Source organism: Podarcis vaucheri (genome assembly GCF_965113315.1).
Source record: "Podarcis vaucheri genome assembly, chromosome: 2".
Taxonomy (NCBI): Eukaryota; Metazoa; Chordata; class Lepidosauria; order Squamata; family Lacertidae; genus Podarcis; species Podarcis vaucheri.
This window is the reverse complement of record NC_138760.1, coordinates 67,712,557-67,735,067: the sequence shown is the minus strand read 5'-3', so window position 1 is coordinate 67,735,067 and position 22,511 is coordinate 67,712,557. Positions and strand designations below refer to the sequence as shown.

Sequence of the window (22,511 nt, the reverse complement as noted above, 5' to 3'; positions counted from 1 at the left end):
CACTGCCCTTCCAGAGGTTATTGGGCTCCAACAGCCCTGGGTCTAACATTTTATCAATGGCCAGTAGGCAGAAGAGACCAGAATGCACCCTCACTCTTTAGACCAGGGCTTCTCAAACCTGGGTCTCCAGCAGTTGTGGACTACAACTCCCATCATCCCTAGCTAGCAGGACTAGTGGTCAGGGATGATGGGAATTGTAGTCCAAAAACAGCTGGAGACCTAAGTTTGGGAAACCCTGGTTTAGAGGCAGCATATATCCAGTCACCAATTACTGGGAGAGAACCTACAAGGAGCAGCTGTTAACATGATGTCCTGCTCGTTGGCTTCTTGAAGCATCTGGCTATGGGCAAAACAGCATACTGGACTAGCACCTTGGTCTGATCTAGTCAGATAATTATAAAGCTCATAAGAGTGTTTTCTCAGGATCACTTGTCACAGATTAGTTATGCCTTAACTAAGAACTAGTTATGCCCTAAGAACAAACTCTTGCTTAAAATTCTCAAAGCATGTCAGATATTCCAGTGTATACACACACATACAGATATACGCCACACAAAACCAATCAGCCCATTCCCATACTTAAGCATTCGTCTTCAAATGGTGAATTATGAACCTCAACTGGATGGCATATAAGCACAGTCAGCACCATTATCTTTCTTGTTTTGCTGAAATTTAAGAGATCAAGAGAAAGGTGGACATATACAGTAAAAAAAAAAAGTTACAAACAGTCCTAAACTGCAATATAGGATTAAATATGGATCCTGGGCTCGATAGCATTGACAACCATTGCACTAGAGATTGGAAGTAAACAAACAGACTGGGGGAAAGCCTGCTTACCAAACAAGAAACAAAAGGAGGAGCTGCTTATATTTTTATATAAATTAGCATGTTGTAGAATTACCAGGCCAATAGATCTGGGAATTCATCAGTGTTCTTTTTGCAATTCAAATGATGAAAAGGTTTGCATGGATTTAAGCTACCCTTGCTTCTGAAGTCAATAGTGCTGGATTGGCTTATATCCAAAAGCACCAGTTCAACTGGTTTTCAGTTAAGCAGCGCTTCAAATATTCCAATCTTTGCTTGCCTGGAACCAGGAGTGAATCTGCACTCCTCTTTGTGTCTCCATTCTTCTAAATTATATAATCTTGACCAATGAAAGAAAAAGTACAGAACTAGGTGAACTATGAGTCTGACCAACTATGATAGCAGGTAGAGTTCCAACAAGCATCCCAGATTGCAATCACTTTTGTTTTTATTTATAAGTTGTTCTGAAAGAAAATAAAATATTTAAAATATGCCATTAGAAGGCCGGGTTTTGAATACTGCAATTAATTGTCCCAGAGAAATTACAGAAAGCAAATATTTTATTGGACTAACTTCATTAAAACACTCATTACATGAATAACAATGCTGCAAATGCATTCTAGTATTCGGCAAAGAATATAAGGTGGTTACCAAAATGCCAGAGAATGCCAGCATCCCCATGTTTCTAGGGTAGTTCTAACAATTATGCAGTTATTCAGTACACTGAATTAGTTTCTTCTGTGGAATAAAAGGACACGAACTTCCTTCAGTTTAATTCCCCTCTTGTACAGCCTTTGCAATGTTCATTCAGAAGCCACAAGCTTATTGTAGCTGCTGAATACTCCCTCTTTTTTGGAAAAAAAAGAATTGAGTCATCTGGAAAACAATGGCTTGTTTTCCAAGCTGCTGAATACACAAGTATGGTATTGTTGATTTCCTTGTTTATTACACAGCCCCAGTGCAGATAATGGAAAAAATTGTTTGAAGCCATTACATTCCAGATAGTCATGGACACTAGGCGTGTTTTGGGCACTCAAACATTTACTTTTTATGGTACATGAAAATTTACCAGTACTGTCTAAATTTTGAGAGGCAAGAAGAAAATAATTACTGTCAAGATGAAAATAATTACTGCCAAGTATTTCTGGCATAGAGGGTAACATCTACAGTGCTGATCCAAATTCATTACAGAAACACTGAATTCAGACACAATGTCAAATCATGGTTTGTCGTCACAAGAACAAACGTGCACAAGTCTCAAATTCACATGCCCCCCACCTCCTTTGAGGAGAGGTTTTTTAAAGCTTTGGTAAAGGTTTAGAACTGCTGTTTCTCATTTCATCCAAATATAGGTATAGGCCAAGTGTGGTTTGTTGAAACTATGGTTTAGGGTCCTTGATTTTATAGCCTGCCTATAAGCTATGGTTTGTACAAACCAGTTTCTTGTATTTGGATGAAATTGGTTTCAAATTTGTTCATTAAGTCTGTTCCAAATCCAAGCAGAGGATGCAAATATTTGTCCCTTTGCACAGGGAGGTGGAACCATACATGGGTCACTGTAGTAGCACATCTCATAACAAGCTCTGGTTTCTCGTAAAACCTGAATCTGAGCCATGGAAAACACTATGATCCAAGGTACATAAACTGGTTCTTCTCTCAACCTGGCTTATTGGTATTTTTTTTTTAAAAAAAAAAATGTCAACCTTGAGTACAGACCTCAGACTGAACACATTTTGTGAAAGGGGGAAGCTTAACACAAAGATGTTCCCAGCACTCAGCTTTCCTAAATACCAGACCAGTTCCCTCAACACCAGCACTATCTTCTGTTCACATTTTTATAATCCGCTGCACATTCAATCTATAACCCATAATATTTCTGCCACATAACCTAGATTCCTGAGAATCTCCAATGTTATGTTTGGTTTTGTTGGTGGGAGAGGGAGGAAAAAATAAAAAAAGAATATTTCTACTTACATGGTTTTGAAAGAAAGTTAAAAAGAAAAAGTTGCAAGCAGTCTCTAGCAAAGGCTCCGAGCCATAGGTGTCTTTAATACATGGTTATTTCTCCCTCACGTCTTTTATCACCCACCTTTCCTACCTACGATGTCCTTGAGCATTTGGCTGCCTGCCTTCTTACCTCGTTACTATCCCCACACCTGGATAAACTATGCAATGTTCCACAGAAATGCAACTATTTCAGCTACAAAACTGCTCAAAGTATATAAATAACCGCTCTACTTCTTTACATCCAAGTCAGGTGAGAGACTGTCAAAGTACTGAACTGGTGTCTGGAATTAGTGACAGGCTGGATGAAATCAATAAACTGAAACTAAATCCTGACAAGACAAAGGTGTTGTGGGTAAATGGACTGTCTTCTCAGAGAACTGGTGCTCAGGCTGTTTTAGATTGAGTTGCATTTCTCTCCTAAAGGATCGTGTTTTGCAACCTCAAGGTGTTCCTAGAGCCAGCTCTGCCACTGGTTGTTCAAATTAAACAATCTATGGCCTTTTAAACTGTTGGGAGGTGTTGTTTTTGTTTGTTGCTATGCTATGTGTCTTTGTGTTTTTATATTATAAACTGCTCTGAGATCCTAGGATGGAGGACGGTATGGAAATTTAATAAATAATCATAATAAATAAACTGTGTGGTACATAGCACCTTTCATTACCAGAGGCTGGAGCACCAGCTGCAGCCGATCTTCGACAGAGACAGCCTGGCCATTATAAATCATGTTTAGGTAACATCTGTGACCAGCTACTGTAATGTGCTTTACATGGAGCTATCTTTGAAGACTACTGAAAACTGAAGTAAGTTCAAAATAAGAGCACTAGACTACTATCTGGCACCAGACATGGAAACCTTAACACACTGGTGCTTAAAAGAATTGCAGTGGATTCTGGTCCATTTCTGCACATGCTTTTGAAGCCTTACATAATTCTGAAACTGGGATATCTGGAGGAATGCTTGCTTCCACATCAACCAGCCTGTGTGCCAAGCCATCAGAAAAGGCCCTCCCTTCAGATGCCCTCACTAACTGAGGTTAGGTGGGTAGCAACTGACCAGAGGGCCATTTTTGGTAGTGGTTATAGAATTCCTGAGGAGGTTCACCAGGTGCCCATTCTGTTTGATGTGATGCAATTGCTTTTTTGTCCTCCTCTGTGCCTTAATCCAATTCAACTGCTTTGTCGCTGCTATTTGTTTAGCTGTATTGTACGTATTTACCGTTGTCTGCATTTTTATTGTGAGCCGAAGGATAGTGCACAAATAGAATAAAGTACAATAAAGTAACTGAGAAAAGAACTGGGCTGGACTAGCACAGTGTGTTACAAGCCCTTCCCACTGCTGCCCTTAAAAGCACAAAGCGACTCTCTCCTACCACTTCTCCCTTCACATCTGCTCTCTCATTCTCACCAATGTTTCAACTGACTGTATGATGCAGACCCCTTTTTGCATTCATTTTCCAGCTGATCCATAGGCAGCCTTGACAAAATAGGCAAAAGCAGGCATTTTTCAGCCATCCCCCATCTCTGCCCAAGAGAGAATGTGTCTGATGTTTAATAGCCTCTGCACAAACTTACCCTCTATGATCCAACCAAAGGAACCCATGACCAAATCGCTGTATCATATTATTGCCTGAGGCATCCCTTCCCCACCCAACCCCATTGCATGCATCACAGCACCCGCCCAGCATTTGGCTCCCAGTGGAAATCAGATTCCAATGGCAAGAAGCCTTACCCTGCCTGGCAGCACTGATTCTAGCACTGCTGCGTTCAAAGTATCACAGGATAAGGCAAATGATTATTGTGCATTGCCGTTTGACACATTGGGTCTTTTTGGTTTCAGCTGGGTCACACTTCGAAGTTTCTCTTTACGGTTGTAATCCTAAATGCGCTCCTCCCTATAGCTGTATTTTGAGAGCAATGACATTAATGAAAACAAAGGTTCCCCCATTACAAAACTTGTTTCTAAAGTGCTTTTAATTCCCCAATGCAAATTATTGCCTAGGAGGTATTCACAACAGCTGGGGGACTATTCCCCGCCCCCCGCCCCCAATTTACAGACCATGGAGGAAGTTAAGACCTTAAGATCTTCAAGACCACTGGACCACACTGCCACTCACTTTACACATTTCTAGAGAAAACTGTTGGAGAAAAGCAGACCAGCAGGCTTAAGGGAGAGCGCAAGGCAACTGCCTAGCAATGAAAATATAATAAAGCATATAATTTGTCTTTCTAAAGAATAATGATTCTAAACCGATTACTGGACCCTGCGAAGCTTAGCTTTCATTTTAAAAACAGTAACATTTTTCTACTCCTCAAGGCTGTGAAGTAAAGCTTGAAAATGTGCAGGCAGTGGCAGTGAATCAATCACAACCCAAAAGGGATCTTTATGGGTCTTCCAGTGTCCAGAGGCAATGTTCATGAATCTGCCATCCAAACTTCTCCTTTCCAACCTACGCCCTCTAAGTTTCAAATCAGAACTCATCGTAAACACATGCAAATGTATGCATTCTTTTTCCTTTAGATGAACTGTGATGCTATGCTTTCCAATTTTAGACATTTAAAATATATTATTCACACCCAAGCAAGAAAGTCTGACTACACAATGGCCCCTGAAATATATTTGGGGAATTAGGCAAGGATGGCTTTTAGTCTACCTCAATACCCACCCAATGAAGCAATACTTATCACTAGTTACTAAGACAGGAAAAATAACCACAGAATTCTCCTTTCTGAAAGAATAAAATTACCCCTCTCTACATATATATCTATATCATCTATGTATATGTGTGTGTGTGTGTGTGTGTGCGCGCGCACACACACACACACACACACACACATACACACAACACCAAACACATACATTTGTTATTGGCTAAAGACCACAGCTAATGTTGTAATTCAGAAGCTGGGACAGGCCTTCCAGCTGGGATTATAAAGCGCTTTGTTTAAGGCTCAAGCCACAGCAACACAAAGACTTGCAGCTTCAGAAGGTGTGGAATGTTAAGCCAACTCACTCATTCAATTTGATGCTTTTCTCTAATCTTTTATTTTTAATTAATGCTGTTTCTCTCTCCTAGGTAATGACATTTGAAGAGCATCTTATCCATAGCTCTTTTCATCCAGGTACTGCTGCCTGGAGCAGCATTCCTCTGGTTTCTTGAAAGGTAGCCTATTTGTTTTATGGCAGTTATCCGAAAGCTCTGATCAGCCATGGAGGGTAGGGACCTAGCTTTACTGATGCAGCAATCTCCAGTGTTAAATACGTTTCATATTTATGCCTGCATGTATTATATTAATGCTAGCACTTTCCTTCCTATAAATCCTCAGAGAGCACCTTTTGAAGGAGGAAGAGTTGAAAGGCACAAGGGGATTAGGGCTTTATGAAGCCAGCAGATATCTCTAAGGAAGGAGAGATCTTTTCATCCTGCTAAACTGTGCAGGCAGGAAGGCCAGGGGAAGAGTGCAACTACAGGGCTTCAATCCATTTTGAGGCTTTGTGTCTCCTGGTACAAGCCAGACCACCATCAGCAGACTACAGGTCACACAATACAGCTTTCCTGCCACCCTTGCTCTCTACATTCTACAAACAACATCTCTTTCTAGCAGAAATGAACTTGTAGTTGCCATCAACCTCCATCTCCAGCCAAGAATCTCTGGGATACCCAGAGTAATTCAAGAGCAGCAGCAGGAGGTTACTTGGCACAGCTCTTGCTCCCAGGCTCAAATGCCAGCACAGAGAGAAGGCAACAGATGCCCTCTTTTGAAGAAACTCCTAGTTGTGCTTATGCTGTTTTGAAAAGAGGGCTGGAACACAGAACAGCTGCTGCTAACTTCTGACCACCTCCAATCAACCAAAGCAAGTTGTTTCAAAAATTAGCAGAATGCAGATGGTAATCAACGGAAACACATTCTAAATGTTATACAGAACTGGTACAACATAATGAAAATCTTATGAGAGGTATTTTGTTAAAAAAGGAAACAGCCTCTACACGTCTAGTTCTCAGATTCTTCATAGTGTCCATCCCAATAGATTTCTGGCAGTGTTAGGTATTTTAATTCTGGCCATCTACTCGTTTTTTTAGTATCTTAGGGACTGTATCTCAGGTTTTTGAAAATACATAGGAGCAACAGTATTTCTTTACCTGAAATTCCCATTATAGATATATTTCCTTAAATTCTGCTCACCAGTGTCACCCATGCCCCCAACCCCATGTGACCACTTCCACTTTGAATCAAGGGGGCTGCTACAACTATAACCTTACCAGGTTGGACATTTTGGACCAACATATCCACTTTGTTTTATTTATTTGTAACATTTATATCCTACTTTTCGTCCAAGCAGCTCATGGTAGCATCTGGTACTCAACCAGGCTAACATTTTGAACATCAGTCACAAAAATGCTTGGCTGTCTTAGTGACTCTCTAGCATTAGTATATCAGGAGCTCAAGTACTTGGAAAAACATTTTCCAGTAGCTGACATGTCACAGTGAACTCAGGTACAACTAGCATCCTGTTCAAAATCCCAACTATGTGTTACTAATTATCAATGACAGCAACATATAAGTCAAACAGACAGCTCCAATTTTTGTCACAAACAGTAGCTTTAAAAAAAAAAGCAGGGCAGATTTACTGTATTGGTTATTAATCAGTTTAGCCTCCCTGTGCCCTCATAATAAGTGTTCTTCCTTTTGATACTCCGTATAAAAGCCATCCTTGATCTAAGAGGCATGAGATTCAATAGAAAATTCCTGGCCACCGTCCATCACCTGTATGGATGTCTACTTTGCCCTCTCTCCCCTAATCTTCAATACTGGGGTGCAGAATATCTTGGCATAAAGAAAGTGCAGCTTGAGGCATGAGCTTACCAGTGAAGAACAAAGCAACACTCATGAACGCAAGACAGCATTAGGAAGACATACCCCTTTGATATTCTGTATAAATCATTCCAGGTTAAGCTGCCATCCAAGGGATGCTGAGAGGATCAGTTAATGAGTGTGAAAGCACTTTGAAGATGAAAAGCAATCCAAGCGCCAAGTATTATTTCAAATTGATATTTATGTATGCTGCGTTTTCGTATTTTAAGATGTGCCTTGGCAAGCTAAGGGCTCTCTTTATCAGGAACTGTCTCCAGAGCAATCGGAGGAGATAGATTAGGAAGGCACAAACAAAATTTATATATGGAATTTCCTGGAGGGAGAGGGAATTTCACTGGGAATAAAAGCAGCAGCGGCTTCTGAAACAAGAGAGAGGGAAACCCAGGTCCAAAACAACACAGATACATATTTCTATTTTATTTTAAAAAATGATAAGGGAAAAGAAAAGCAAGTTCTCCACCCACCAAGGGCCACCAGAGGCTGCACTGTTTTCCAGGACCAGTCCCGCCTGCTCCTCACCCCCCCCCCTTCACCACCACATGGGTCTCCACAACATACTGCAAAGGACAAAAGTTTTGTCAGTTCTCAGGAATATATATATTTTCCGGGGAGGGGGGGAGAGAAACTAGAGAAAAAGAAATCTCCAGCAACAGTAGACAGATGCAACTTCCAAGGCGCCCCTCCCGTTCTTTCACACATGGGACCAACACGCTTCCCTCCCCAGCCTAGAACTGCAGCTTTGGGGGGGGAGGGGTCAAAGAGACCGACTGCCGGGGGGGGGGGAGCGGATGGAGAAAAGAGAGAATCATCCCAAACCACGGTTGAGGGAGGCGGAGAGGCGGCTTTCGCTTCTGCAGGCCTTTCTCCCTCCTTCCCCGCCAACTAACCCCGCTCCCTCCTTTGTCCACTGCACCCCCCCCCACTCCGCCCCGCCGCCTCCCTGCCGCTCTCCCTCGGCCCTTCCCCACGGCGAAGGAGGCTCGCCTTCCTCCACCCGCGAAGGCGGAGGAGCAGCAGCCCGCGTCGGACCCTCGCCTGGCGCCCGAGCTCCAGCCGGGCCTTGCACGCGCTCCCGGCGCCCCCGCAGCCCATTCATTAGCCTGCGAGAGAGCGGCGGCGGCGCCCGCCCGCTCGCCCCTTCCTCCCTCCTCCTCGCCGCCTCGTACCTGTTGTCCGCAAGCCCCCGGGCAGCACCTGAGGAGCCAGGAGGAGGAGGAGGCGGCGGCGGCGGCGGCTGGGAAGGCAGGCTCCCTCGCTCCCTCCGCGGGTTCCCGGGCGCCGCTTGCTAGGCAGCTCTCAGCCAAGGCTGCCGTCCTCCTTCGTAGCGTCTGCAGCAGCCCACAGTGGCGGCGGCGGCGGAGGGAGAGGGAGAGGGGGCTGGTGCGCGGTGCATTAGCAGCGTCTCCTCCTCAAAGGCCACAGCAGGCTCTGCGGGGAGCACCGAAGAAGAGGAGCTGTTGCTGCTGCTGAGGCTGCCGCGGTTAACCCTTCCCAGCCCGGCCCCGCTGCTGGCAGAAGGACCGAGCGACCTCCTGCCAGCTCTCCCATCAGATTTGGCCCGCCCCCTTCCTCCGTATCTCCACCCACCAAGAAGGTTCCTCCGGCGGCGGCGGCGTGTGTGCCGTGCCTCTGGTTTGTTTGCCGAGGCGTCGTCGGGGCTGCAAGTTGGGAATCCTGGCTTTCCTTGCAATCGCCCGCCGGCTCTGCTCAGAATAGAACCGGAGAGGATCGCGGCGGGTCTGGGTTGGAATGCAGCGGCGGCGCGCTCCGGAAATCAAGGCTGCCTTTCGTCGCCAATGCTGAACTTGTACCGCCGAAGTCGGGTTTACTTTTGAGACAGCGCGCCCCGTTGATCGTGGCCGTGTGCAACAGCATCTCGGAGCATGCTTAGCATCTCGGCCTTAATCATGCGCGCGAACCGGGTTCCCTCCCCCCCCCCCACACGCGCGCCTTAGCCCGAGATGCACGGGGATCAATTACTTTCCACTAGGATTCGCGCTGGCACCCCTTTCTGCTGTTCACATGAGGCGCCTAGGCCCTAGGGAAGTGCATTGGGCTCCGCAACTCACGGGTGGAGCAGGATAGGTTTTGCTGATTCGTAGCCGGGAAAGTGCTCGTCCAGGGTGGAGGGAGGTACAGCAAAGAGGCACCTGCGTTTGTGTAGATCAGCAGGTCTTTGCCTAGTCCAAAGGAGACAAGCAGCGTTCCTAAGCAGTTTGCAGGCTTTGAGGCCCTCAGTATGGCAGCCCACCTTAATTAATTTTGCTTTGTTTGGTGGAACAGTAAGATTTTGAGGTGGGAGGGGAGTGTCATTTGTGCACCTGCAGTAACCCATTTCACATACGGGGAACACCGAGGCCAAAGACAACTGATGACTCCATCGCAGAAAACTCTAAACCCAAGCAGAGCAGAGAACTCAGTTCAGTAACATGACCCCAGCTGAGCTGCATGACTCTCTGAAAATCAGATATATGCACTGTGTGGTCAAAGAACTCGGCGTGTGGAAGACAACACAAACACTTTTTCTCTGTGTGTCACCCACACGTATATACAGAGAGATGAATATGTCACAGATCTAGGTTCATTTCAGCCTCGCTTTCTCTCATAGACACACACTTCTTCCAGAGCCTGGTCTGGATCCAAGCTACTCCTTTGTTAACACCTGCTGGTTGTGGCTGAGCAGCTGCTGTAACTTCCTTTCAGCCTGGTATCATTCAGACAAGCAGCAGATTAATAAGTAACTAAATGAGAGTTGGGGGAAGCAAAACAGGAAGGAAACAATCTCCCATGCCTCACTGGTGATGTGGACATCAAAAAGCTGCAAGGACCAGCCAAGAGTTGGTTGGCAATCCTGTTTCAAAGGCCATCAAAAAGAATAGGTTTGCACATAGCTAGCTCCTAAAATGGTTTGCAATAAATTTTCTTTAAAAAGGTTTGCAGCTGGGAATACTGTCCCTACCTTGAACATGTCTTACTGTGAAGTACGCCAGATAATTTAGATGCAACTTAATTTCAAGGTAAATGTACATAGGGATGTAACCCTGCAGCTTGATCTAAGCACAGTGATTCAGAATATCTGTCACACTTTTACCCTGCTGTTCTCAAGACAGAGGTGATCACGGTGGTTTATAGGGAACCCATATAGCTTACAAGACAAGAGGTGCTTAGGCTTCATAGACACCATATATTTAAAGCATACACCCAAAGAATCCTGGGAACTGTAGTTTCCCATCACAGAGCTACAATTCCCAGCAAGCATCCTAAACAAACTACAATTCCCAGGACTCTTTGACAGGGTGGGATTTAAATGTATGTTGCCTCAGCAGCTGAATTGCATTGTTCTGGACCTAGTGAGTTCAGTGCTTTTATCCACAATTCCAAGGTACTGCTGCACTTGGAATTTGGGGATTATTATTTTTTTTTTAGATTACTGAACCTTAGAAAGGGTACTGTAGATCTGGAAAGGATGCAGGAAAAAGGGGCAACTCCCCTATGAAGAAAATGCATAATATTTGTGGATACAGTATTTGGTTTAGAATAGCTACGGTGTAGAGAAAGTGGCCAAAGAGAGAGGTGTTGTTTTTTTCTTGTTCCATAATACTAGAACCAGAGCTCCACTCCAAATATTTCTGTGGTGCCCACCCCCCCCCCCGGCCTTTACATCACTTTGAGAGGCCAAAAGTAGGTAGAGACAGAATTCCAGACTTTCACATATCTAGGGAGGTCAGCAGTGTACCCACTGCCAGAGCCAACAGCAGATGGAGCCAACTTATTCTAGGTTTCCCCCGTCACCACTGTGATGAGGGCAGTGTTCTGTGAGTGCAAAACAGACGGGACAGTGCCCTGTTTGCCCTAAATCAGGCATGGTCAATCTTGGCCCTCCAGCTGTTTTGGGACTACAGTTTGCATCATCCCTGACCATTGGTCCTGTTAGCTAGGGATGATGGGAGTTGTAGTCCCAAAACAGCTGGAGGGCTGATTTTAGCCATGCCTACCCTGAATGGATCCATCTCCACTGGAGAAATAAGCAGTTGTTCACATATCACATAATTAAACTATGACATTCATTAATATCACTTGGTGATAAAAGTGTACCTTTCCACCAAAAATTGGGCACTGACGACAGCAAAAAGGTGGAAAATATTCAGTGGTGGCATGGTGGAAGAATCCCATTTGTAGTTTCTTCTTCTGCCGTCTATATTTTAATCCAGGCAGTTTAGGACTCTTTGTTGTGTGAGCCTGGTTAGAAAGTGGGAGATCAAATTGGATGTCAGTTAACTGAGTTTCAGAGCTGCCGTTTGTCACAATATTAGGGGTTTTTTTAAGTGTTTAATAAGGACGCCTCCCAAAGATTACTTTCTGGCATGGTGATTTCTTCTGTGAATAGTTCAAAACTGTGAGTCACCACCTCCCAAACGAATCTGCATTTCAAAAGTTTCCAAGATGGGATGAGTGATTTGTCATTTCAAAATCTGCCAGTAAATCAGCTCCACAGTGTAAAAATGCACATGCGAACCAGACAGTGAGTGGTGATGTCAGACATCAGTTGAAAAAACATTTGTTTGTTGATAGGTCCTTTGTTACCAACTTGATGAAATGGCTCCTGGCCTCCTCAGAGCATTACACTGCATTTGGCACTTTAGAAAGTAACAGAACAGAGAGGTCCCTGCCTCAAATAGGTTACAATCTAAATTTCTATACAGCGAGACCGGGAGAGAGAATACCCAAGAAGACACAAATCTAATTACTGTATAATGGAGAGTCTTGTGGCAATCTGAATACTAACAAATGTACTCTGGCATAGGTTTTAATGGACAACAGTTCACTTCATCAGCTACATTAAGTTTTATCTTGAGATGTAAACATTGAGGTCAAAAGGAAATGAAATGCAGAAAAGTATAGACAGTTAAAATTATATTACTAACAGTCATTCACACATACACACACACACACACAAAATCCAGAAGTGTAGATAACATAGACATTGTGGCATCAGTTAGCCAATTAACACATGTAATAAAAACTAGTTGTCATTGCACTAATTCACTCTGCAAGTGTCTGGCGACACAATCACACAACTTAATAAGTCATCCACAACTTCAGCCGTTCATTCCCCTGTTCTTTCAATGTGATTTATGGCATTATCTGCCAACAATGTCCCCTCTGCATTCTGCATAGGGCAAACAGATCTACACAAAAGAATGAACACAAATCTGATATCAGAAATGGCCATATCCAAAAATATGTACACTTCGTAAATGCATACATTTATTCATTACAGTTATTTTATCCTACCTTTCAGGATATAAATCCCATCAAGTCAGCTTACAAGTAACATGCATTTGCATATTACTTTTAGAGGGAGACCATAATGTGAAACTACTAAATTACTTCAAGAAGTTAAATACTATGGCTTGTGGTTTGAATCAGGATAAGGGATTTTTGTCACACTGCATGTGCCAATTGGCTTACCAATATCAGGTGGCCAGTGTTATCAGCAGCTTTTCTGTGTGTGAATGGCCACCATTAACAATGTAATTATCACTATCTAGATTTCATTTCCTTCTTACCTTACCATTTACAGCTCCTTTCCATGTACAGATATACTTCAGCTCCAGATGACAGTTTCATGCTTCTGATAGTAAACTGCAGCCCAGGAACTCTTATGCCACAACACATTGGTTAGTCTTTGCGATGCCACAAGACACTGCTGCTTTTGCTGCAGCAAGCTGACATGGCTCCTCCCTTGGCAAATGTGAACATACAGGGCATATGCAGGTTTATGTGGAAGTCAGCACTGCGTTCAGAAGAGTTTAGTTCCAGGTAAATCTCTATAGGATTGGAGCCCTATTTTCACTTGGCGATGAAGGTGAAGCAAAAAGCTTAAGGGAAAATTCTGATGGGAGATTTGCTGTGCCACTTTAGAAGCACAGAGTGTATCTCCTTGTTGTATATGGTGCCATTACAATTCAAGACATTCCCCTCTTAGGAAGAGAATGTTTTATTGATTCGCAGTAGCATGGTGATGTTCTGGACTTCCTGGGGAAATCAGGACAATTGCCAAGCCTGCTCCCAGTTCTGCACAAGGAGACGCAGCAGGATACTGTCCACATGCAACCCTACTGAGTGGCACAGAGTGAGGTGGAGAGAAAAGGAAAGCAGCAGTATCCACTGAGAGTCAGTGTTCCTTTCTGCCCCGCAGGGGAAATAAGTGTTTAAAAAAAGAGCGCTAAGGACAAAGAGCTCCTGAGTACATACGAAGTCCATTGTTCTTTCTAATTAATGGTGTTGAACTCGATGGAACAGCACAGAGTTCATGTATTTGCATTCGCAGCACAACATTTCCATAGCACACACTTGCGCTGCACTACAAATGCAGCCACCTCACCACTTGATACCTTAATCACGTGTACTTTTTAAATAAAGGGTTGCTATATGAAAGCACCCACATACTGATTAATAGCAAAAACAGCCCCGATGGATCTTTGCCAGGCTTTGTGCTTTTCAGTTCTGGCCAACAGCCCAGAGGTTAAAATTCAGACTAGACTAACTGGATGTGTTTTCTTCATGCTTCTTTCTTGTGTTCCTTGTATTCAGAGATGTGCTCAGTAGCTGTCTGTGGGCAGTACTAAGAGAAGGTGGGCCATGCGGATTACCTGGGTATGGAAGAAAAAACCTAATATCTCTGGAAATACACCCTGACCTTTTCAGGGGAGATTTCTTCTATGCCGGCAATCCCACACACCGCCCCCACACTTCTGAAACCCAGGTTTTGTTATGTTTTGACTCAATGTGGGTGACATTGGCCCTGGGTGGCTTATCCTAAATTATGTGATAATCTCTCAGCGAAAGGATTCCCCGGCACTGTGATTAGCCGGGAAAAGAATGCGTTTGATGCTCTGTCCGGTGATCTATATTTCCATAAAGTCCTTTCTCCCCCTGCACCATTCCAGCAGCAAAACTTGGTGGAATGCCCCGAAGGGCCGGATGAGGCTGCCTGCTTTTGGGGTAATTGGTATGTCTAGCTGATGTCTTCTTCTAAGGCTGCTCCCTTTCTTTGGCAATTGGTGCGCTTCCTGTGTCCTCATGCATGTCAGATTCTTGAAGCCAATTAACTCTGAGGTTTCCCCCACCACCTAACCAGGGATTGAGAAGAAGCTGCTGGCTCATCAAATAATTTCCACTTTTCACGCTCCAGTTGAGAGATGAGGGGCAGATCAGCTCCAACGGCCAGCTGCATGTTGGACTTTGCCTAGCTACAATCCCTGCTCTAGCCTGCAAAGAATTCCATTCCCTTGGCCTGGAGGAGAGTTTGGAGGTGGGGAGAGAAAGAGAGAGGCCCAGATTTGTCCTAGTTCATCATTTTCTCCCTGCCCCTTTATTCCTGCCTAGAGGCTTCTGAGGATTGTTAAGTCATGTACAGGCAAACTCAGAACAATAGCAATGGTACCTGAAATCATTGTCAGCACACAGTAGCAGTCATGTGGATGCATAAATTCTAAACACCGAGGGCAGATGACACCTACGATGCAATCAGTGGCAAAGAATACATTGCTTCCACACACACCCATGGAACAATCTCTGTTTCCAGCTCATGTTCAAACAGATTGGTTTCAAAACAAAACAAAACAAAACCACTGCAGTAACTGAAAGTTTTACATTTTAGTTGGTTCCTATGAACAAACATAAACATTTTCTTCTGATCAGATTGCCCTGGGCATATGCTCAGACTTGCAGGTAGCCTGTGGAGATTAAAGGCTCTTCCAGATGACCAGTTAATTGCACATTCATTGCATTTCCACACACAGGTACACAATTCTCATGGTGCTTCTACAATGTCGCTGTTCATTGACCTTTCCGATTGGTTTGCATTGAGGTTATATGATGTCACGCAGTGTTGCCAATACTCCAAACTTTCCAGTGCGTCTCCCCTTGCCCATATTTGTGGTGAAATGTCTCCTGTAGTTTTCCATTTTGTTTTCCATCAACGAATTGTTTGATATTGTGGAACTGTACCAAAACAGTGCCCAGCAGCAAAGAACAAAAGAAACAGCAATCCAAGGGTGTGAAAACGAAGTGCAATAGGCATTACTCTTAAGAGTCCGACATGAACATGTTGTGAGCAAGCAGGTTTTACAGTTCTTTCAGGAGAATGATAAAAACAGGATCTTCCAGTCATCCACAATAAAAAGAGTTATTTAATATATCGTTTTAAATAAACAGCTTTCACATCTCTAAACCTGTGTGTACTATTTTGTGAACACGTTGCTTAAATAAACTTCAGCTGCAATCCTATGCACACTTACTTGGAAGTAAGCCCTGCTAACATATTGGGACTCACTGAAGAGTAAACATTCATCAAATTGCACCCTAAAAGAATTATTATTATAATGCTAATAAATTGAAAAGCAGGTAAATTGAAAAGTTGACAAATAAGTGCCTATGAAGATAAATAGCAAAAGAAAATTTACATTGGATATAAATCCAACAGGGAAAAGCAAAATAAAAACACACCATAAAAAGAAATGGGAACAAAAGTAACAGAAAAACAAACTAGTATCCTGCATCACAGGACAGGAAGCTGATCTGGGATGGGGATCCTGTGGCCAGCCCTCCAGATGTTACTGGACTACAACTCCCATAAAACCTGTCCACTGACCGTGCTCGCTGGGGCAGATGGGAGCAAGAGTCCAATGTAGAAGGTACATCTTCAAACTTATACCAGCCTTATATCCATTTCATTGTCCCCAAAGAATCCGAGGAACTCTGATCGGGTGACTGCTCTGAGGATATAGGAGATCCCTAAGCAGAGGTAGAATTCCTCAGGGAGGGAGGGAGAGAATGACTGTCAAAACTTTATGAGCTTGTTTATGTGAAAAAAATGTGAAAAAAATCCCGTCTGGATTCATTCCAAGTAAAAATGTATATTTATGGCACAAATATGCCCAGGCACAGCCAGTCTGAGCCACGCAGCAAGAGTGTCTGGAGCAGCAAATTCTGTAAAGCAGGTGTGGGAAAACCTTTGGTCCTCCAGATGTTGATGAACTACAATTCCCTTTACCCCTGATTATTGGCCACATTTTCCTCTCCCCCGTTAATGCACTTTTCTTTCCTGTTGTCTTCTGTCCCTTGAGTCTCTGCAGTTTCCCATTCCATCTTTCCTGTGGTAGGTTCATCTGAGATCACATATTTCCTCTAAGCTATTTTCTGATAATGTTACTGTACAGTAAGTACATGTGGAAAAGCATAGCCCTCAAAAGGCAAAGGCAAGATGTGAAAACTTTCCACCAGAGGCTTAGGCATATTGCCTATTGTGCATGAGTTAAAGTCCATGCACTGATCAAGAATTCACTGTATGTCTAACATACAGTACAATGCTATGCATGTCTGCCCAGAAGTAAGTCTCTTGGTGTTTAATGGTGTTTGCTTCCAGGTATGTGGGTACAGAATTGCAGCCTAGACTTTGGTTTAGGGTTGGTGGAAACAGGGTTCTTGTACCTTTACCAACTATGTGGCAGGCAGAAGTTCAACTGGTTAAGCCTTTCGTAATATAGAAATATAATTATTCGAAAAGCTTCATCTGTTCACATTCTGTCTGTCAGACATTTTATTATGTCATAGTAAGGGATTTATTTTTCCTGTGGCCTCTTCTACACTTGTGAAGGACGACACAAATATGCACATGACAAAAAGCCATTTGCAAATTGTATGTAAATATGGGTCCTCTTTTGCAAGTGTCCTCTTCTGCAATCTCCATGGGCCCAGAAAATCCTCTTGGCACCCCTGAGCGCTGACACCACGTTTGTGAGGATCCTGGGCACCCTCTTTCAGTGCCCTGCCTGACTTACTGGGGCACCATAGATGTTGAGCTGCATTCATTACAGAGCTGAATGGTGGCTTCAGTGAGCAAGCTGCATTTCTCTGGCCCCCTGTGTAGCAACAAATGGGGAAAATAATAAAAAAGATTGATTGACCCCATGCTGAGTGGCACTGGGCAGAGAGGTGCACAGGACAGCTGCACCGAGCAAGTGAACTATCTTTCTGTTCCCTTCCTGGAACTCTCAATACTTCATTGTCAAGACAATCAAAATACGGCCCACCTCCTTGGTCTGTTCAGCCACCCAGCGATGACCAGGGATTTTAATGAGACTCAGAAATTCCACCGGCAGAGTTTTCCACATGTGGTTGTAAACACTGCACCTGTTTATTTTCCATGCTATGATACACAAGAAAAGGGCCACACAAGAAAGGTGTCAGTTCTACTTTTCAATTCAGCTTCGTAAGGAAGGATGTTTATTGCTCACATTGTGCCTTCAGAGCTTCATGTTCTTTCTTGATCTTTGAGATGAAAAGGCCAGCCCTTTGTCATCTGTTTGTGTGCCACTGAAAGGCTACCAGAGTCTGTGCTGGCAGAAGAATTCCCAGCGCTTTCGCATTCCCAATGGCACTCAGCGCAAGACACACACAAAAGGGCTCCAGGGACTGCGGGAAGCCCTTGTCATCCCATTTGAGAAACATCAGTCAGGATACACGTTCTCCCTTTCCAGCGGTGTCCCAGCTCCACCCTCCGCCCCCCTAAGTCTGTGTTTCATTAGCTAACATTTTGTGGTTGTCTCACTACACACTCAAGTGGGAATATCCAACGCTGGAGAGAAAAAGCGTTGCTGTGATATTTGGTGTACCACATCTGATAGGGATGAAGCAGTAGACTGTCTGATCTCTGGAATGTGGCCTCTGGCACCGTTCTCTGGAATAATTCCCCATTAACAAATGGGAAAAGGAACCATTTAAATCAAAACATCCATCCCCCAACAAAAGAGAGAGGGAGAGATACCAGAGGAAAGTGAAAACACAAAACTGGTTACAAATTTATACTCACCAGGCAGAAATTCCTATTATTTGGAACTTAAGGCAGTTTTAGTACCCTTGCATGTTTTCTGAGAGTCCATATCGTTCCAAAATATATTCGCGTTCCTGTGTCCATTACACCCCCGGATACGTACATTGTCTACAAAAAACACGGCAATTTTGTCAAGAACAAAGGTTGTTTGCAAGGTCAGCTACAATAGTTCCAAGAAATATGCATTTTAGAATACTTGAACCCTTGTGCGAGATTTTCGGAGTGGGACTTGCACAGAAATTATCGTGCCAAGAAAGGGGGAGAAAATATGACTAATAACTAGTCTCAGAGCTAAAGTTCACAATGTCCAGTGGCGAAAATGTTCCCACTGATTAATTATTCTTGTGGGGAAAGGAATTTGCTAAGTATTCAGCCTGGCATTTGCAAACACCCATCCGCCCACACAGTAACAACATGACTGTTAAAGGGGTTCTGATTAAGCACATTTGTCCATTTGCATCTTTCACTTAAGGGCTTGCCGGCTTGGCCAGCATCTGCCAAGCTAGGAGAAGAGATAAACAGATCAATCTCAAAACAAATTATGCAACTTCATGAACTTATCTTGGTGGGAACTGGTAGACCACACAAGTAGAATGGATCAACAGTGAACCAAATAATTGCTTGATTATTTTTTTTTAAGGCATGCTAACAACTTAAAGCAGATTTATACCCACATCACTGCAAAGAAGGACTAAAGAGAGCAGAAGTATTTTGGCCGAATATTCTAGAATTATCCAATGCAATTACTAAAGAATGCAGCAGCAATCCTATATGCAGTCCGGATGAGCAGTACGTAATGGGAGGCTGTAGCCACAGAACAGTTGAAGGGAGATAGCTAAGGAGATAAAGTTGAAATATTCTCCACTGTCACTAGTTGAAAAGTAGATGTGGCTTTGGAGTTTATGGCTTACTTCCTGGCGAGAGATCCTGAGAAAATAAATTATCTTTCCTAACTAGCGCCAGGGCCTTTAATGCCAAGCATTAATGTTTCTGCCAATTGTTAATTGCCTTGACAAGTTCTCTGGAAGTGGTCTGAGAATGCCCCTCTCTGCTGTTGATAACATGGCAATACTGCCGGTGCATGCATAGCCTCGCTTTTTTTTCTGATCTGGGAAAAGAAGCGGAGAGACATTATTCTTCCTGTCAAGATACAAGGAGAAAACAGTATCTAAAAGATAATTCTGGATTCCTTCCTGTCGCACTGGGAGCTTCAGACTGATCAGTAGACTCAGCACTGGGGTGGCTTGACTGGGCTTCCAGAGGGGGCGCCGTTCACTGGTTGAAGCTTCTGAAACTGCTGTGGTGGGAGCTCTGAAGAGCAAGAGGAAGAGGGGGAGAAGCAGCCTTTGGCTGTCTCGCCATTCTCTGCCTGGCCTGCCCTGCAGTTTACCTGGCCAGCTAGGCCTGGCCCAATAGCAGCACACTCTAGCCATCCTTGGGCACCCACATAACAGATTGCCCCCCCCAAAAGAAAATGCATCACACACCCAAGCAGAGGGCAAAAGGAGGGCACAGATTTGTATACAAATTGCCTAAGCTCATTTATACATAGAGAGGCAAATGTAGAAGTAATTACTATAATTTAAATAGAAACACAGTCCATCTCAGCACAGTGGGGAAGGGTGTGGCCAGGTGACCTGTTGTCCAGGTGCTGATGGGCAACTTCAAGGTCTCTCCTCAAATATTCTTCAAACAAAGGACAAGGCCTAAGGCGTCCTGATATTCCTCTATTCATAGCTAGCAGCTTCTGCCATGGAGGCATCATTTCTCTTTGGGCCCACGGGGTGCCCTCAAGGTTTTGCTCTGGAAATATTGGGAGTCACCTCTCACTCAAGACGGAATTGGTGGTCAGGTGGTGATGGAGGATATACTGCTGCTACAAACTCCTCCCTACTCCTATCACACAAGGACAAACAGAAAGCGGAGTGATGGCCACACGAGGTGATTAAGCAGCGGTTCAACACCTAAGAAAGCAACTCCAGAAAGAGGAATGACTGGAGGATGAGCGTGAGCCTCTAGTCTTCCATTCGCCAACGCCCCATTGTTTGTTTGCATTTATCTCACATTTTCCCTCCAAGGAGGTCAAAGCAGTATACCTCTGAGGTAGCTGAAGCTGAGGGAGAATTACTGGCCCAATGTCACTCAGTGAACTCCACCATGGCCAGGAGGAGATTTGAACCTGGGTCTCTCCAATATAACTCCAAGACACTAACCGCTACACCACACTGGCCCCTTGGGTTTTGTGAACTCATCCATGGAAGCCAAAACACAGAGGGAGAGGGGTGGGTGGCGGTGCTCCTTCTCTTCCTTAACTCACCACGAATCCTTCCCTTTGGCAGGAGAAAGGGGAGGGAAAACAGGAGGCAGGGGCCTCCCAACAGTGCCTTACATGGGAGATTGCTGGTGCTTTCTAGGTGCTCATCTGGCAGCCTGGGCTATTTTGCTTTGATAAAGCGAAATAAAAATGTGCTGTTTCCTCGCCTCTCACATCTGTTTCCAAAAATGCTTTAGATTGGCCATATCCTCTCGGATGCTAATTCCGTTTATAGTCTGCCCGGCCCAGCCTTCCATGCACATATGGTTCCTTTTTTTCCTGTAGCACTTCTGGGACGAAATTCTATCCCACTCCATTCACCTTTCCTGCACAGGCTGGCTGAGATGGGCCACCCACGTCGAGGATCCAGGCATAGCCGGGGGGATTCTCACACACATGAAGCAGCATCCAAACTCCCGCCAACCCCCTGGTGGCGCTTATCGCCAGCTGGAAGATTGTGAATGTGCTTGCAATTAATCAAGTTCATGTGGGAAGGAAATGCACTGGGTTTGGGGGCGGGGGTTATCCCATCGCTCACAGGGGTGTTAAGGAGTTGAAGTGAGTAGGCTGACACCAAGCAGTTTGTGAATCCCTTCTGGGTCAAGATAAGGGATAACGAAGTCTGGCACATTCAGGTCTTGAGGGTTTTTTGTATGGCCTTATTGGCCACCTCATGAGAAGAGAAGACTCCTTGGAAAAGACCCTGATGTTGGGAAAGATGGAGGGCACAAGGAGAAGGGGAAGACAGAGGACAAGATGGTTGGACAGTGTTCTCGAAGCTACCAACATGAGTCTGACCAAACTGCGGGGGGGGGGGGCAGTGGAAGACAGGAATGCCTGGCGTGCTCGAAGGGGTCACGAAGAGTCAGACACCAACAATTGGGAAATAGTTACAAACCTCCCTTTATCAACAGTGATGTGGATACGGTGACGATGGGGCTGTTGACCTAAGGAGGCAGGGCCTACTTGACTTAGGTAAATGTTGAGCCTTATGCAGCGACCAGGTGTAAGTTGTTGCAGGCCCTGGAACCAGATATGGAAACTTGCCTCAGAAAAGGCATTGGCAAACTTGGCCCTCCAGATGTTTTGGGACTACAACTCCCATCATCCCTAGCTAACACGACCAGTAGTCAGGGATGATGGGAATTGTAGTCTCAAAACATCTGGAGGACCGAGTTTGCCTATGCCTGCCCTAGAAAAAGAATAAGGTTCTTCTTTTTTACAAATTTACTAAGAAAATGTAGTTATGTGCCCATTAGATTCTAGCTAATGGGCCTGAGACCCTGGAGAGCTGCTGCCAGTCAGTGTATACAATACTGAACTATGGAGATCAGGCAGGCACCTTCACTTCTGGGGCCTGCTAAAAATATTCCTGTTTAGACAATTCTTCCCAGACGCTTAGAAAGCTGATGCTGAGTTTTAATTGGTTTTAGTCTATTGCTTTCACTTTCTGTATGCTTTAAAATATCATTGAAAACTCTTCTTGTGATAATCTGACTGTTCTGTTTTGTAGTGTTTTGAAGGTTTACCCCCACTACAATCAAGCGGCGTAATGAATAAATGAAAAATAAAAACATAATGGGCCTGTGGTCTGACTTGGTATAAAACAGCTTTC

General features: G+C 44.3%; 2 long non-coding RNA genes across 2 annotated transcripts in view; one reads left to right on the top strand and one right to left on the bottom strand.

Moving 5' to 3' along the window:
* Positions 1-22,511, top strand: part of LOC309526008 — a 154,139-nt gene that overhangs the window by 85,616 nt on the left and 46,012 nt on the right. The gene's annotated exons all lie outside the window — the stretch shown is intronic.
* LOC309526293 lies at positions 17,629-21,994 on the bottom strand. Its single transcript, XR_014216709.1, has 4 exons — positions 21,795-21,994; positions 19,330-19,690; positions 18,562-18,690; positions 17,629-18,429 (listed from the first exon to the last, which is right to left on the bottom strand). It is a non-coding gene; the product is annotated as an uncharacterized lncRNA (long non-coding RNA).